Source organism: Geotrypetes seraphini, chromosome 11 (assembly GCF_902459505.1).
Source record: "Geotrypetes seraphini chromosome 11, aGeoSer1.1, whole genome shotgun sequence".
NCBI classification, from domain to species: Eukaryota; Metazoa; Chordata; class Amphibia; order Gymnophiona; family Dermophiidae; genus Geotrypetes; species Geotrypetes seraphini.
Window position 1 is genome coordinate 51,023,874 of NC_047094.1, and position 16,641 is coordinate 51,040,514.

The window sequence follows — 16,641 nt, forward strand, 5'->3', positions numbered from 1 at the left end:
CTGAGAGCATTAGGTGCAAGGTATGGTCTAGTATACCCGGCAACGAAGAGGGTGACCTATGAAAACAAAACTTTTAATTTTGAAGAGGCAGTTAAATTGAAGGAGTTCTTAAATCAATATGATCTGCCTATGGATTCTTGAATGGTGATTTGGTAACTGAACTTCTTTTTATTTTTATTATTATTCCTGTCCATTTGTTTTGTATGAATACTTTTAAAGGGGTTTTTTTTTCTGAAGATTTGATTTTATAGAGATTGATATTTATTCAACATGGAATTGATACAGTTAATTTGAAAGTGGCTTAACATTCTGACAATGACACGTGCTCATTTAGAACAGTTAGTTGATGCAGTGTTATACTGAAAAGATAATTATAAGGAACAATAAACATCTCTTTGGGAATGTCAGTGGAAGTTTATGAAAAAAAAAAAAAAAGAATAAATAAACAATATATGGAAGATCTGTGAATGGATATGGCAAAATGGAAAGTGATATGAGTTATAAGGTGCAGTGCTGAGAATGTGAGGATTGCTTGTAAGATACGGCTGGATCCTCACTCTGACTTATGCTATTAATTTGACCTTTATTAAGTTTAAAGGTTGGAGCTGCACAGGAACAGGAAAGGGGTTCTGTGGTTGCTGCACCTTGAATTTTAAAAGAACTTGAAGATAATTTTCAGAAGATCAGAGGATTTGCAGCAGCGTGAATACTTGGAAATGTTGAAAATGGAATGGACAATATATACTGCGCTTTGGAAAGTTTCCTAGACTACTATATTTTATATAATGGAAGATCCTGTGAATGGATATGGCAATGGAAAGAGATATGAGTCATGGTGTGCAGTGCTGAGACTGTGGGGATCGCTTGTATGATACGGTTAGATCCTCACTTTGACTTATGCTGTTATTCTGACCTTTATTAAATTTAAAGGAAGGGGCTGCATAAAAGCAGGAAAGAGAATCTGTGGATGATACACCTTGGATTTTAAAAGAACTTGAAGATAGGTTTCAGAAGATCGAAGGAATTGCAGCATTGTGATTACTTGGAAAAGTTGAAAATGGAAGGATAATATATGCTGCGCTTTGGAAAATTTCTTGGTTTCTTGGTTGGAAAGTGGGATGTTTTGATGAAAAAAAGGGAGCATGTATAGATTGGTGTTTATTTAAGATGACATGATATTATTCTAATAGAATATAATCTCTTTAATTGCCTTTATAACAAAATTTATTGTGGAATAAAATTGAAAGGTTGTATTTTTAGGTATAATCTCTTATTTGCTTTTAGGTTTTTATATGAAAGGGTGGATGGAAGAATGAGTGCATGGGGAAGAAAGCATTATAAGGGGTAATAATAATAATAATAATAACTTTATTTTTATATACCGCAGTACCACAAACAGTTCAAAGCGGTTTACAGTGTAAGAGACTGTACATTTACAGCGAAGATACAATGAGAACTGTACATATTCAGTAAAGGTGTTTATACAGCAAAGAACATATTCAGTAAAGGTGTTTATACAGCAAAGAACATTGTAGATTTACCATGCAGGAGACTATACATATACAGCAGAGATAAAGGTGTTTATACAGCAAAGAACATATTCAGTAAAGGTGTTTATACAGCAAAGAACAGTGTAGATTTACTATGCAGGAGACTGTTCATATACAGCAGAGATTTGTATATAGTGGAGAGGCAGTGCGAGAGGCTTATAAAGAACAAAGCAGTGTACAAAACCAATGCAGGGTGGTGAATGTCAAGAAGACAACCAGTATCAGTTATAGGATGGAAGTATTTGATTATTTGGTGATGAGGGAGATTCAAGAAATTTGTCGTAGAGGAAAGATTTGAGAGATTTCCTGAAGGATGAGTAAGATGGGGCAGATGAGATGAGGGTGGTCAGGCAGTTTGTCCATCTGCCAGCTTGGTATGAGAGAGTTCTATTGAGGAATCTTTTGTAGGTGCATCCCTTTGGGGAAGGGTATGTAAACAGGTTGGCATTACGCGTGCGAGTGGTTCCAGGGAACACGAAGTGGTGAGACAGATAAATTGCGGATAAGCCAGTTAAGGTTTTGAAGCAGAGGCAGGTGAATTTGAAGATGACTCTCGCTTCTATTGGCAACCAGTGCAGTTTTCTATAGTAAGGGGTGATATGGTCTGACTTTTTGAGGCCAAAGATTAGGCGGACCGCGGTATTTTGGATAAGTCTCAGTCGTTTGATGGTTTTCTTGTAGGAGCCCATATAAATTATATTACAGTAATCCAGTGTGTTTAGGATTAGGGATTGGACCAGCAGTCTGAAGGAGGGGAAGTTGAAGTAATGTTTGATGGTACGGAGTTTCCAGAGGGTATAAAAGCATTTTTTGACCTGGGCGTTGGTGTGGTCTTCGAAGGTCAGGCAGCGGTCTAGGATGACTCCAAGGATTTTGATGGTGGGGTTAATAGGGTAAGTTAGGCCGTTGAGTTGTAAGGTGGTGTTCGTTAATTTGTGGTTGGGACTTGCTAGGAAGAGTTTAGTCTTTTCTGGATTTAGTTTCAGTTTGGACTGAGTGGTCCAGTGTTCGACCATGGTAAGTACTGATGAGATGTGTTGCTCTGTTTCTTGCGAGAATGAGTAGATGGGGATGACAATTGTGATGTCATCTGCGTAAATGTAGGATTTCAACTTTCGGTCAGATAACGTGTCCCAGTGAAGTCATGTAGATATTGAATAGGGAAGGTGATAGGGGGGAGCCTTGTGGAACTCCACAGGGGTTGGACCAGGTGTGGGAGTAGGTTCCCTCGTTGTGTACTTGGTAGGTGCGGTTTTTTAAGAAGCCTGTGAGCCAGGTTAGTACCTGTCCCGAAATGCCTATGGAATCGAGATAGTTGAGTAGAATGTCATGGTCTACCAGGTCAAAGGCACTACTGAGGTCAAACTGGAGTATTAGGGCACTGTTTCCCTGTGAGAATAGTTGGAGGAGGTAGTCAGTTAGAGATGCTATGACGGTTTCCGTGCTGTAGTTAGTGCGGAATCCAGACTGGGAATCATGAAGGATGTTAAATTTATCGAGGTAAGACATGAGGTCCTGGTTTACAAGGCCTTCCATAATCTTGAGGAAGAAGGGTATGTTGGCGATGGGTCTATAGTTGGTGGTTGTGGAGAGTGGTTCTTTGGGGTTTTTGATGGTTGGAGATATGAGGATGTGGCCAAGTTCCATTGGGAAGTAGCCAGTGGACAGGCAGAGGATAATCCAGTTGAAGAGCTCCACTTTGAAAGGGGGGGGGCTATTTTCATGATGGAGGGTGGGCAATTGTCTAGAAGGCAGTTTGATTTGGCATATTTAGTATATAGCTGTAGGAATAGGTTCCAGTCTGGGTTCTCAAAGCGATTCCAGGTCATGTCGGCGGTAATACCTTCATTGTTTGGGGTGGGCAGAAGGGTTGATGGGCTGGTGCTTGTTGTTGCGAGAGAGGTTTTTAAGTTGTGAATTTTGTTGGCGAAGTAGTCAGCTAGGTTTGTTGGGGAGGGTGGAAGGTCTGTGGGGGAGCTTTTATATGAGTTGATGTCAAATATTGAGTTGATAAGTCTGAAGAGTTTATTGCTGTTCAGGGTTGGGGTGTTGATTGATTGGGCATAATATTTGGAGCGTTTCTCCTTGATCATTTTTTTGTATTCGGTAACTTTAGTACGCCAGGCATATCTATCTGTATCTGTGCCGGATTTGCACCAGATTCTTTCTAGTTTGCGTACTTCTCGTTTCAGAGCTAGTAGGTTGGCGTCAAACCAGTTGGCAGATGAGCGGTGTTTTTTCTTATAGGATTTCAGTGGGGCCAGGTCATTTAGAACCTGGGTGCTGAAGTTGTTCCAGCCTGGGATGAAATTGGGGTTTGGGTCTGTGGTGGATGTTGGGTCGTAGTGGGACTAGAATTTTTCAGGGTTTAGTTGACCTCTGGTCCATATTGTTTTTTCTTTGTGAGTAGTTCTTGGAGTCCTTTGGCTTTGTTTTTTTGAGCCAGTGTAAGTTAAAGTTGCATCGGAGGTGATCTGACCAAGGGGTGGGGGTCCAGGTTTCGTCTTTGAAGCTTATGCTGGGGGGGGTAGGGGAGGAATGAGATCAGGTCTAAGTGATGTCCTTTGGTATGTGTTTTGGTTGGGGGTGGTTTAGAGTATCCTAGGGATGTTAGGAAGGAGAAAAGATCTGAAACGTTGGAATTCTCTGCCTGTTCCAGGTGTAGATTTACGTCACCAGCAAGAAGGGTGTGAGTGCCTACGGTGGAATTTGCGAGGAGGAATTCATAGAAATCTTCTTTAGCTTGGTTCCATTTGTTAGGGGGGGGGTGTAGAATACTCTTATGGTCAGGTAATCTTTGCAGTCTGCTTTGGATAGTTTACAGGAGAGGATTTCCAGGTCTTTGGTCATTTTGGAGTCTAGGGTTTGGAATTGGAAGTGATCTTTGAGGATTATTGCTAGGCCCCCTCCTCTCCTGGTATGTTGTGATAGCAGAATGATTTTGTAGTTTGCAGGGAGTAGATCTCCAATGATGATGTCCTGATCGGAAATTAGCCATGTTTCAGTTAGTTGAAGAATGTCGAGTTGGGTTTCTTCTAGCCAATCTTTAATCAGTAAGGTTTTGTTTCTAGCTGAGCGAATGTTTAGATAGGCACCAGTGATTGTGTAGTGTTCTGGGGGGTTGTGTGTTGGGTAATTGGTAGGCTTTTTAGGAGTCTGTTTCTTTTTTGTGATGGTCTAGGGAAGTGTCTGGAGGTATTGACCACGGAGATTGGGAAGGGGCCTGATTCCTTGTAGTCATGGAGGATGCTGAAGGATTGAGGTAATTTGCCTGGTTTGGCGATTCTGTTCCAGGTGTAGTATGTAGGTATGGGTTCGAATGCTGAGGCTCTGGGGATCAATTGTCTTGAGCTAAGAAGATAGAGGAGGAGGAGGGCTAGAAGTTTTTTTGTGAAGTTGGACATGTTGCTTTTTGGGTTGGTGAGGGAGTCGGTCGAGCGGTGGGAAGGTTTTGGATCAATGAGGGAGGCTGGTTGAGAGGATTGGGGGTAGATAGGAATGGTTAAGTTATTAGAATAGCCTGTTGTTAGTAGTCAGGTTTACCGGGCTAGAATTGGCTTGGTGGAGGATGATATTAGTTGGTGATAAGTTGGTCAAATGAGACAAGGTATGTGGTATCCTGGTTGGTTTGTAGCATGCAGTTGGTAAGGTATGCAGGTTGGTGAGGTATGCAGGAGGGTTGTGGCATGCAAGAGCTTGGTAATTGGGGCGGACCAGGTTGTTGGTAGTAAGCATGCAAGCAGCTAGAGTCATGCAAATACTTAGCTGATGTCGGTCCGGGTTGTTGGTGGAATATTCTGGTCTGGGTTGAGGCATTTGAAATTTGTTGTTTGCAGGAGGTTTCCTCGTTTGCTGTGAAGTCTTGAAGGATCAGTTCTGGTGGTTGGATTATAAGGTGGTCTGTTTGTGCTTCACTCAGCCGCTTCGCAAAGGCGCGAGCTAAGGCGCACGTGCCTTTGCCATGCGCCTTAGCCGGCGCACCGAACGGCTGCGCGCCGTTGAGCAGCCGAAGTTCAAGTTTTCCCGGCAGGGGCTGGGGGGGCGGAGCAAGCTTGAACGCCCGGCCCAGCAGTAAGAGCGGCGTCGGTGCGGCTGGCTGGGAGCAGGGCAGGCCTCCGCTGAGGCGAGGTTCTCCCGGCGGGCTGGTTCGGGGTCGCGAGGGCTTAACTTTTTTTCCTGGCAGCAACGGCTGCAAGATGGCTCCTCTGCCTGGGCAGCCGAATTTCAAGTTTTCCCGGCAGGGGCTGGGGGGGGCGGAGCAAGCTTGCACGCCCGGCCCAGCAGTAAAAGCGGTGTCGGTGCGGCTGGCTGGGAGCAGGGCAGGCCTCCGCTGAGGCGAGGTTCTCCCGGTGGGCTGGTTCGGGGTCGCGAGGGCTTAAGTTTTTTTCCTGGCAGCAACGGCTGCAAGATGGCTCCTCTGCCTGGGCAGCCGAAGTTCAAGTTGTCCCGCAGGGGCTGGGGGGCGGAGCAAGCTCGCACGCCCGGCCCAACAGTAAGAGCGGCGTTGGTGCGGCTGGCTGGGAGCAGGGCAGGCCTCCGCTGAGGCAAGGTTCTCCCGGCGGGCTGGTTCGGGGTCGCGAGGGCTTAAGTTTTTTTTTCCTGGCAGCAACGGCTGCAAGATGGCTCCTCTGCCTGGGCAGCCGAAGTTCAAGTTTCAAATGTTTTTATGTTAATCATTAAAAGGAAAAATAAAGTGGGGAAATACTGAGTGAGAATTGAGTTTCAGTGAGTTTTGGTTAATAAATGACTTACATTATATTGTTTAGATGGATTAATAATAATAATAATAATAACAGTTTATATACCGCAGGACCGTGAAGTTCTATGCGGTTTACAAAGATTAAAAGATGGTACAAATTGATTGAACTTAATAGAGGTGAAAGAAAGTGGTTAATAGGTCAAGAGAACCGTTATTGAAGAGAAAAAGTTGTGCAGGATTTAATATGGTGGCTGCAGATCAATTAGGAAGATGGGTGCATGTGAACATGAGTATGGGCAATAATACTGTGGCGCTTTTTAATGTGTATGCCCCTAATTCGAAAGAAATTGAATTTTTTAAAACTCTGCAACAAATAGTTTTACCACTGGCTGCTAATAATTTGTTAGTGGCAGGAAATTTTAATGCTGTTATGGACCCTATATTAGATTTAAAAAAACCTAGCAAAATTTTAAAATCATTAGGGTTAGATAATTTTGTAAATTCTTGAAATTTAAAGGATATTTGGTGAATTCTTCATTTTAATTTTCGTTTTGTTAGCATGTTCATAAATCTTTCTCTAGAATTGATTATATTTTTATTTCTGATAAGTTAGTCCAAGATGTTACTCAAGCTTCTATAGATCCAATAATTTTATCAGACCATTGTGGTGTGTGGATTAGCTTAAATTTTACTGACCAAGATAATGTTAGGCCTGTTTGGAGGTTTAATAATGCATTGCTTGCATATCCAAAATTTTGTGAAGAATTTCAATTACAAATTGATGAATATTTTCAAATTAACAATACGGAGGAAGTCTCTATAGAAATATTGTGGGATGCTTTTAAGGCAACCATGAGAGGACAAATTATATCATTCTCAGCTTATTCTAAAAAACAATTAAAAAAGCAATTTTTTAAGTTAGAGCAAGAAATTAAATTTTTGGAGTCAAAATTGATTAGAAAATGGGAGAACTCTACGTTGCAAGCTCTATTAAAAGTTAAATATAAGTATAATGAGATTTCTTCTAAATTGGCTAGGAAAAATATTCTTTGTCAGCAAGCTTTGTATTATTGTAATTCAAATAAGGCGGGAAGATTATTGGCTAATTATCTTAAAGTGAAAAAAGAAAGACGAAAATGAATGCAATTAAAGATGAAAAAGGAGATATTCATTTTCAAATTGGACCTATTTTAAAACAGTTTTTAAATTACAGTGGAACCTTGGTTTACGAGCATAATTCGTTCCAGAAGCATGCTCGTAAACCAAATTGCTCGTATATCAAAGCAAGTTTCCCCATAGGAAGTAAGGGAAACTGCTTTGATTGGTTCCACCTCCTCCTCCTCCTCCCCCCTCCACCCCTCCACCCCTTCACGAGGCTACCGGCGCTGCTCCATTCTCCCCCCTTGAGGAATCCGACGCTGTTCCAAACCCCTCCACACGATCAGCTTCCCCCCCCTGCGAACCAGCATCCCCTCCCCCCCCGCTCGCGTTGCCCCCCCCCTCCACCGCGATCCTACTTTCCCCCCTCCCGAGCAGTCAATGGCACCCTTTACCCGACGGCACTAGTGCTGGTGTCCGAAGATCCTCCCTCTTCTGGCGCGGCAGGGCAGTGTGTCGGAGATCCTCCTTCTTCTGGGCTGGGCTGGGCTGGGCTGGACTGGCTTTGAGCATTTGCGCATGCTCAAAGCCAGTCCAGCCCAGCCGAGACCAGAAGAAGGAGAATTTCCAACGCACTGCCCAGCCCAGGCCGCGCCAGAAGAGGGAGGATCTTCGGGCACCGGCACTGGTGCCAAGTCGGGTAAAAGGTGTCATTGACTGCTCGGGGGGGGGAAGTAGGATCGCGGTGGAGGGGGGACAATGCGAGCGGGGGGGGATGCCGGATCGCTAGGGGGGATGCCGGATCGCCGGGGGGGGTGGGCACTCGTACAGCGAGGCAAGCTCGGTTTACGAGGTACCAAGTTTGCGAATGTTTTGCTCGTCTTGCAAAACACTCGCAAACTGGTGCACTTGTAAACCGAGGTACCACTGTATTATAAAAACCTGTATTCTTCTGAGCCTTATTTAGATAAAGAAAAGGATGGTGTAGAGTTTTTAAATTTTATTGAAGGTCTGAAGGTTCCTGATCATTTAAAAAGAATTTTGGAAGAACCGATATCACTAAAAGAATTACAAACAGCATTGAAATCTCTTAGAGTAGGGACCGCTCCAGGTGGTGATGGTTTTATGGTAGAGTTTTATAAAACATTTCAAAATACCCTACTACTTTATTTATTAAATTTATATCAGAATCAACTTAATAAAGATTGTATATCAGGCACTATGGCAGAATCGTTGACCATTGTTTTGCCAAAGCCAAATAAAGATCCCATGTTGGTTTCAAATTACAGGCCTATTTCTTTGATTAATGTTGATGGTAAATTATTAGCCAAACTTTTGGCTATGCGCTTGGCAAAGGCTCTTCCTTATATAATTGGTATGCACCAAACAGGGTTTGTTGCTCAGAGACACTCTTCTAATAATACTAGACTGGCCTTTCAGATGTTATATTTAACAAAAGACATAGGAGATCCGGCTTTCTCTGTGTCCCTAGACGCAGAGAAAGCTTTTGATCGTGTGGAATGGACATTTATATATCAGGCCATGGAATGGTTTGGTATTGGATCCGGATTTATACAAATGATTCAAACTTTATATAGCTCTCCTGTTGCTAGATTGTATATTAACAATAATTTCTCTGAGTGTTTCAAGTTGCAAAGGGGGGTTAGACAGGGTTGTCCTCTGTCTCCTTTGCTTTTTGATATAGTGCTTGAACCCTTATTATTAGCTATTCAACTGGTAAAGGAGATACAGGGTATACCACGTTCTGGTAAGGAGTATAAAGTATCTGCCACTGATGCGGATGATATACTGCTTCATTTGAGGAATCCCGAAACAACCATTCCAAGTTTACTTGATTTGATTGAAAAATTTGGAAAATTCTCAGGTTATAAAATAAATTGGTCCAAATCAGAAGTTCTTCCTTTAAATGTGCATTGTACAAGAGGATTATTTGATTCATTCCCTTTTATATGGAAAGAAGAAGGAATAAAATATTTAGATATATGGTTAAAAAAATACACTCGATGAAACAATGAAGGTGAATGAAAAATGTTTATTGCAAAAAGTTACAGAGTTATGTGAGCAATGAAATCCTTTATATTTATCTTGGTGAGGAAGAGTCCAAACTGTCAAGATGATGATTTTGCCTGTTGTTTGTTACCAAATGGGAATGATGACAGTTTTTTTTCAGGGGTCTTTTTATAAAAGATTGAATAGTATTCTTAGTAAATTTATTTGGCTGGGTAAAATTGCAAGAATTGCTTTAGTGACTTTACAAAAACCAATTGAGGAGGGAGGGGTAAATTTTCCAAATTTTTATAGGTACCATCAATCCTATATCTTGTGCCAAGGTATGTATTGGGTCCTCCCAGAACTCATGGAGAAGCTTCCGGACTGGTTATGGTTGGAATGGCAGCTCAAGTTTCCTATCAGGCTTCGTCATCTGCTTAGTATTAAAATGCCTAGAATACAGAAAAGTAATAGGATAATAATGGACACATGGAAAACTTTAAAATATGTTAATAATTTAACTCCTCTTCCAATTCAAAAATCTACTTATCAAAATATATGGCTAAACTCCAAGATCCAAATAGGCGGGTTTAAGATTGTCTGGAAGGATTGGATTAAAGCAGGAATACGTACTTTAAATGATGTTATATCTGATGGTAAACTGCTGGAATTTTCACAGTTGCAACATAAATTTGGTCTTGATAAAAAACAAAGTTATAAATGGTTGCAATTGAAGCAGGCTATTCAGGCAGGGTTCCCTGAATGGAAATCTCTTAGAAATCAATTTAGTTTAGAATTCTTATGCTTTCAGGCAGACTTTCTGGGTCACCAGGCCGCACAGTGGTACAAAGTATTATCTGGCTATTTGAATAAGAAACCAAAGACTGGACTTAGAGATATTTGGAGCATTGAGATTAAGCATCAGATTAATACATCTCAATGGCCATGTATTTGGTCTTGGAGGATGAGATGTACAATGTCTGCGTCTATGAGGCAAACATGGTTTTACCTGTTACATAGAGCACTCTGGACCCCTGTTCGTTTACAAAAATTGGATTGCTCTAAGTCTAATAGATGTTGGCATTGTCATCTTGAGGCTGGAACTTTAGATCATTTATTATTTTATTGTCCTTTTATTAATGCTTTTTGGAAATCGATCTGGGATCAAATAAATTGTATGTTGGAGAATCCTGTAACCTTGTCATATGACAATTTTATTTGGCATGTCTATGAGGGTCAAGTGTCAAATATCCTCTAATAATAATAAGCTTTTAATGATTTTAACAGGAGTTGCCATTCAACAAATAACTTATAACTGAAAAAATTATAAAGGATTAAATTATTGTTTTTGGTGGAATTCGGTGTGTCACGTGTATGAAATGGAAAGAACATTAGCTGTTAAAAAAGGATATTTTAATAAATTTAAGGATGTGTGTGGGCCATTAATAAATTATTATAATAAATAGATAGCATTTTTCCCCAATTAATATATATGTATGGTGGGTGGGAGGGTGGGTTTTTAATTTTCAAAGATAAATACAAATGATTGATATAGTTATTATATTATGTGATAGTTATCTACAAATATGTTTTAGAGGGGTGGGTGGAAGGTAAATTCTTATTGTGTGAAAATTGCAGAATTTCAAGTTGAATTGTATATTAATGAATGGATTTGTTGTACACTTGTTGTAAAATTTAAAATGAATAAAGAAATATAAAATAAAATGTCCCTTTTTGAAGTGCTTTTCTTTTATTGTTCCTTAAGGGGGGAATTCATCAAGGAGCGGTAAAGTTTTACCCTTTACTGCACCTTGATGCCCTGCAAGATTTAGGATCCTGCGGGATCCTAGTACTTCAGGTTCTTAAGGGTCATTCCATGTTAAGTGGTCTAATTTTAGAAAAGTGCTCCACCTTACCATCATGGATTTTGATGAAACTGTGTATGCTTCGGCCTTCATTGCACCTTTCCTGTCCAACTTGGAATCTTAATCTGGTTCTTTGTTTTCTGGTTTGTCTGCTGTATGAGCCTCTGGAGCAGGCATCTCTTATGGATCTCGCGATTAAGTCGGTCTTCCTGGTGACTTATTACCTCAGCCCGTAGGATTTTGGACTTGAGGCTCTTTCCTGCCGGGTTTCCTTTTCTTTATATTACGTATTCTGGTGTGATGCTGTGCACTGTTCAATTCTTTTTTCCCAAAGTGTGTTCCACTTTCCATGTAAATCAGGAAGTCCGACTTCCTGCTTTTGCTTGCTCTGTTTCGAGGGAGCAGGACCGGGTGTTACAGTCCTTGGACGTGCGTAGGATCTTGTTGTGGTACCTGGACTTCACCCAACGAGTTTTGCTTTTCCGTCCACCTGTTTGTTCTTGTGCGTCCTGCTTGCATGAGTAGGCCACCATTTCAAGGTGGATCCGTATGGACATTTCCACAGCTTACGTGGCAGCTTATTGCTTTGCTATTGAATGTGAGGCCTTAGCAAAGAATGGTTATTCAGAAGTGGTCATGTCTACACTCCTACAATCTAAGAAACTGTCAACTATGGTGGCTTATGCGAAGGCTTGGAAGACATTTCAGAAATGGTGTGCTGCACAATACATAGAGCTAGTCAGGGTTTCAATTCCAGAGATTCTTGCATTTCTCCAGGAAGGTTTGGAGAACGGCCTGGTAGTGGGCTCTCTCAAGGTGCAGGTGGCAAGTCTCTCATGCTTCTGAGCACAGTTGAAGACAGGATCCTTGGCTTTCCATCCTGATGGTTTACAGTTTTTGAAGGGAGCCTTACTTCTGCGTCCTCCAGTATGTTAGTCTTTTACTACATGTAACCTTAACCTGGTTTTGAGAAACTAAGTAAAGCTCTGTACAAGCCCCTGTGGATCTCACCGTCAAGACGGTGTTCCTGGTTGCCATTACCTCATTGAGAAGAATATCAGAGCTCCAAGCTTTGTCATGTACCGTGTTTCCCCCAAAATAAGACCTGTCCTGAAAATAAGCCCTAGCATGGTTTTTTAAAGATGCTCCTAATATAAGCCCTACTCCAAAAATAAGCACTAGTTAAGATCAGTCCCCGAATGTCTGCGACACTCCCCGACTCCATCCCTGACATTAGTGCTGCCCGATTTTGTTGAAAAGATTGGACTCGTCGATTCAGTGACCCCCATCCCAGTGAAACCTGACATACCTCCACTCTGAAGACTCCTAAAGCAGCAGTGGTGGCAGCGCTCTGAATGGGCTGCTTCACAGTCTTTCCTGCCAGGGACTTCCCTCTGCCGTGTCACTGATGACTTAAGTGGCGTGGCAGAGGGAAGGCCCCAGCGGAGAAGGCCGCGAAGCAGCTTGTTTAGAGTGCTGCCACCGCTGCTGTTTTTGGATGCCTTGGAGGCACGGTATGTCAGTCTCTTGGTGGGGAGGGCCTGTGGGTTTCTGTTACAAAGGAGGATGGAAGAGAGGGATAGAAAGATGTTGCACAAGGGGATGGGTGAGAGGGGAGGAAAGATGCTGCACATGGGGGGGAAGAAAGGAAAGAGGAAGAATTGAGGTGGAGGAGAGAAAAGGAGAGATGATTATTATACATCAGTGTCTCGCAAACTTTTTCAAGCCAGGACACACTAAACCTAGTGGGCCTGGCTCGAGACACCCGGAAGTGTGCTGGTGTTGGTGTGATCTCAGCGTGCCAACATCAGCACATGCTCAAAGGCCTTCAAACGGGCCTTGCACCGAGAGAAGGGCCAGAAGAGAGAAGAGCCGGCGAGAAGAGCTAGAGAGAAGGGCCGGCAGAGAGAAGAGGTGCCGGTGTCAGGAAATTGCTTACAGGATATGCCTCTCTTCGTGAGAGACATGTTCTGTAGACAGCTGACGCCGGCATCTCTCCTCTTCCCCAGTGTACCGCGGCACAACTGAAATCTCAGGAGGCACGCTGGTGTTCCACGGCACACAGTTTGCGATACACTGTTGTTCATGAAAAAAAATAAGACATCCCCTCCAAATAAACCCTAATGCGTTTTTTGGAGCAAAAATTAATATAAGACCCTGGCTTATTTTCAGGGAAACATGATATAGAATGGTTCCTTGGGAACAGGAGTGTCTCTGTGAACAGTGCCTTCGTTTCTTGCAAAGATGGTGACGTCCTTTCATGTGAATCAAGAAATTAGACCACCTGCAGTTCAAAGCTCCATTTTGCGGACATAGGATAAAGTGTTGACTTCACTGGATGTCAAGAGAGTGCTTCTACGTTATTTGGAAATTACAAATGATTTTCGTTTGTCAGATCTCCCTTTTGTGTTGACTAGGGCTAGCCAACGAGGTAGCACAGCCTCTAATGCCTTGATTTTGAGATGGATCAGGGTGTTGATTGACTCAGCTTACATCAGTAGTGGTAAGAGATCTCTGGTGTCAGTAAAAGCTCATTCCACCAGAGGAGTGGCTTCTTCTTGGGCAGAATCCAGGGCTGTTCTGCTCGTGAAAATTTGTAGAGCAGCTACATGGTCCACTCTCCATACATTTACAAAGTTCTATAGACTGGACATAGCAGCACAAAAGGACTTTACTTTATTCAGTGCTCTCAGGACTTTACTCAGTGCTCTCAGCAGGTTTATCTGTCCCATCCTAGACTTAAGGGACCACTCTGGAACGTCTCACTAGTCCAAACTCATATGCTGTTTGCACTGGAAGAGAAGATTAGGTTATTACCTCAGTAATCTTCTTGCCAGTAGAATAGCATATGAGTCCGGACACCCTGCCCTGTCAGCTTTTAATACAGCCTGCTTTCGATCTCAGCCTTGTCAGCCTATCTGCAGGCTTGTCTTATAGCAGCTATCACATTATATTTACTCAGGGCTTTGGCCAGTAATTTCATAGTGTTACAAGTGTTATTGCTGGTTGCACAAAGGTAGGTAGGTAGGTGTTTTTTGCTCCACCTTGTTCATGCTTGTTGCATTTGTTAATTGCATATGTTTTCTTGCAGAGCAGATCGAAAGCCAGTGATCCCTGTGTCCCACCCATTGTTATTTCTCCTCTTTTAGGAGCTTGCCTTGCTTTGGTATGAAGTGAGGAGAGATGTCACTTTGCAGTGACACAGGGAGGCGGAGCTTAGAAGTAGATGCCGTCCTCAGGTCCTTGCGGGTGAAGATGCATAAAACCACTAGTCCAGACTCGTATGCTGTTCTACTGGAAAGATTACTGAGGTAAGAACCTAATCTCTTAAGGAATTTCACTCGCTTATAAGTAATGTGAAGAATCTGAGAGGAATAACCCCTCAATTTCACTTCCAAACAGATGCTTTGATATCTGTAGAATTATGAAATGGGGAGACTTTCTTTCAATGCCATAGGATAAATTACTTGCAAAGTGAAGAGAAGTGTTTCTTTGAAGGGGTGCTGAAAAGTTCTCAACCCAACTAACTTCCTAAATTCTGAACATTGTTATGCCACTGTAGCTGAAAAGAGTGCTACTTTATTTTGTAAAGTGCCAATTTGCAGAATCATAATGCTATGGTCTGACATTGTTTCAGATCACTGATTGAACCATGTCAACAAAAAGTGTGAAATTTTCAGGTATGGAACTCCAAGCTGTCATGAGGTTCCTATTACTGCAGAAGAAAACTCAAAAAGAAATCCATGAATGCATGATGCAAACATTGAGTGACAAATGCCCATCATCCACAGTGGAAAAAGTACATGCAAACGTACAGCGTGGAGATTTTGAGACGAAGATGCAGCAAGGTCTGGGAGGTTTCAAACGTTGTCAACTCCTGAAATTGTTCACCATATCCATAACCTGATTTTGGCAGATTGATGAATATCTGCTAAAACATTTGCCAAGACACTACAGATATCCAGGGAATGTGTTGGATGTAAAATCCACAACCAGGTATGCAGATGCTGTCAGCCAAGTGTGTGCCCAAATGTTTGAATGCTGACAAGAAACGTCATTCAGTGGACACTTCCAAGTTGATTTTGCAGCATTTTCATTGAGCTGGTGCCAACCTTTTGGAATGACAAAACAGTCATTTAGATTCTCCAAGGGCAAGGAAATTCAAGACCCAAAAGTCCATAGGAAAGGTCATGTCCACAGTGTTTTGGGATCAGGCAGGTGTAATGACTCTCTTCAAAGGGGCCAAACAGTTAATGCAGAATACTACTGTAACTTGCTGTGCCGATTAAAGGCGGCATTGAAAGAAAAACAGAGAGGGAAGCTGTGGAAAGGAGTTTTCTTTTTTTAGCAAGACAATGCACCTGCTCACAAGTCTGACAAAACAATAGATATTTTGAAGCAGTTGGGGTTTTGGTTTCAAGTTTCAAGTTTATTAAAATTTTGATTTACACGCAATATCAAATATTTTCAATGCGTATCACAAAAATAAAATTGGGAGCTAAATAAAATCATTTGAACAATAGACATAAAAACCTATCCATAGACAATTAATAATACATAAGGAATACAGGGATAAAACTACATTTGTTTAAAGTAAAAAACCAAAAGGAAAACATCTTAGGGAAGAGCAACATCAGGAAGATTATTAAAAAAAAAAAAAAAAAAAAAGCATTAATATTTAAGCGAAACTTGGGCTAAAAATACATATTTAAAAGAAGACTTAATCTAAGAGTAAGTAGGAAGATCATAAGAAGAAAAAAGATTATCTGATTTAAGATTCAAATGCATCTTTATAAAGATAGCTTTTTAATTTACTTTTAAATTTTTCTAGAGAGGTTTCGGCGCGCAGAAAAATTGGAAGTTTGTTCCAAAGCTGAGGTCCCAAAATAGAAAAGGTTGTAGTCTTCTAGTGCCTATTACTTTTAATGATGGAATGGTTAGCAAGTATTGATCTGCTGATCACCACCCTACTCACCAGATCTTGCTCCATCTGACTATTTTCTGCTTCCAAACCTTAAAAAGAGTTTGAAAGGGTAACAATTTTTGAGTGATTCAAAGGTGATTGCATTAGAAAAGCAGTATTTCAGTAACCAGACATCAAGAGTATTACACTTCTCCCTCAATATTCATGGGGGTTAGGGGCAGAGCCGGCCCGTGAATATTAAAAAACCACGAATAATATTCGGGCCAGTTCTGACCCGCCTTCCCCCAGAATCCCGGACCTTACCTTAAGCCTCTGAGACTCCCCAGAACCTTACCTGGTGGTCTAGCGGGCTTTCAGAGCAGGAGCGATCTTTCTACGCTCCTGCCCTGTGCAGATCACTCATAGGAAATGGCTGCTGTGAGCTCCCCTTGTAGTCTTGAGAGAATCGCGCAAAGCCGCCTTCCACTTGCGATGCGGGACACAGGAAAATCCACG

The 16,641-nt window shown here is 41.9% G+C and overlaps 1 protein-coding gene across 3 annotated transcripts in view; it reads left to right on the forward strand.

The window, feature by feature from the left end:
* The window catches only part of IFT140 (intraflagellar transport 140), a 478,284-nt gene that overhangs the window by 106,284 nt on the left and 355,359 nt on the right, over nt 1-16,641 (forward strand). The window lies entirely within an intron of this gene.